Source organism: Epinephelus moara, chromosome 16, assembly GCF_006386435.1.
Source record: "Epinephelus moara isolate mb chromosome 16, YSFRI_EMoa_1.0, whole genome shotgun sequence".
NCBI lineage: Eukaryota > Metazoa > Chordata > Actinopteri > Perciformes > Serranidae > Epinephelus > Epinephelus moara.
Window position 1 is genome coordinate 5,136,314 of NC_065521.1, and position 1,727 is coordinate 5,138,040.

A 1,727-nucleotide genomic window follows, 5' to 3' on the forward strand; every position below is an offset into this window, starting at 1 on the left:
GCTATCACGAGGTGAGTAGCATTGTAAGCATAATTAATAGCGATATACTTCAGTTTGTCTGTGTGTTTGTGTATGCAAGCGGGTCTGCTGCGGTCTGCTGACAGTCCAAAATGGCGGTGGTAGGACGAAACCATGGGCGAGTCTGTTGCTATGGGGGCGTTCTATTGAGCTTCGCCTCTTGGTATCCATGCTCTTTGAATAAACTACCGGAGGCTGCACAAGGCTATTCAAGAGAAGGCTGAGACACGGGATCAAACATGGGGGGATTTCACATGCGCAGTGTAGTCTGAGTGGGCGGAAGTTTGCTGCAGAGATCAGCCTCTCATTGGGTGGAACGAGCCACCCGCTGAAGTCCCGCCCTACCACCTCCGGTTGTGTAGCAGTTTTCAACCGTTTTCAACACGTCCTTTACTAACTTTTGCGGTGTTTGATCTAGCGGGGATGTAGCCATTTTTCTGCCATGGTTCGCGTCCTGTAGGCGATATTTTTGTGGGCATGTTACACCAAAACCTGTTTCCCCCCGGCAATATTTTTGCAAGCGCACCGTTGCTGTGGCACCGCCCAGAACGATTGTGATTGGTTGAAAGAAGTACAAGCAGCCGGGACGTTTTTTTCTCCAATCTCAAAGTGAGAGTCGGCCCAGCCAGACTTTTCTTTTCTTGAGAAAGGCCTGGTGAGCGAGACTATACGCAGTGTAACTTAAGCTGCGATGCTGGAGGGTGACAGCAGGGGCGCTAGATAAAAAGCGCAGGATCCGCTCAGGCGATCAAGTAGTGCGCTTGGTGCAGTCTGCTTGGACTTTTGGCGATCAAGTAGTGCGCTTGGTGCAGTCTGCTTGGACTTTTGGACGGCGGCTGCCTGAAGTTGTCAGACTTGCATCTCTGTCATTCTCACCCACAATGCAGGCCACCAGTGACAGTCCAGTAATAAGCTGTGAAAATGACATGCATGCACATCCCCCTTATTCTGCGGTCTCAGGCCATCTACTGAGTCTTTGAGGAAGTCCAGACCAGATTTTACTGCGCATGTGCAATCCCCCCATGTTTGACCCCGTGTCTCAGCCTTCTCTTGAATAGCCTTGAGGCTGCAGTTTCAGGACCCTTCAATTTTCATCACAGCGCCACCTACCGAACGGAGGTTGCAATAACGGAGGCTGCAGTTTCAGGACCGCAGTTTTAGGACCATTTAATTTACCAAGCGGAGGCTGCAATTACCTGATTTTTCATTAAAAACTCACTCACTGTTCATTTTTATTTTTTGTTGTACCCAAATACTACTTTTTATAAAATAGTTATAATCAGTGTTGAGTAGTATTACTGTAATTTGATTATCAAAAATAGGAGGCATTAATTAGTAATAGTAATCATAGTTACAAGCCCGGGTTCATTACCATTGCTGGTAACGCAGTGTTGGCCCGCCCCGCCTGACCTCCGCGGTCCTCTCTGCTCCTCTCACCCACACTTAAACACCCGTCCTGGGCTACACAGTGTCAGGACGCTCCGCTGTCCTGCTGGAGTTTGTTCTGTGTTGTTTATTATTATTTATTTTTTGAGGGAACGGAGTAACTAGTAATGTAAGTGATTACTTGTGAAATAAAGTAAACAGATCAGAACTGTGATTATAATTCAGTATAATGTAAAAATGGCCAATATGTGTTGTTTTTTTCCTTATTACTGTGGGAAATATGTATACACACACATATATATGTGTATATATATACATATACA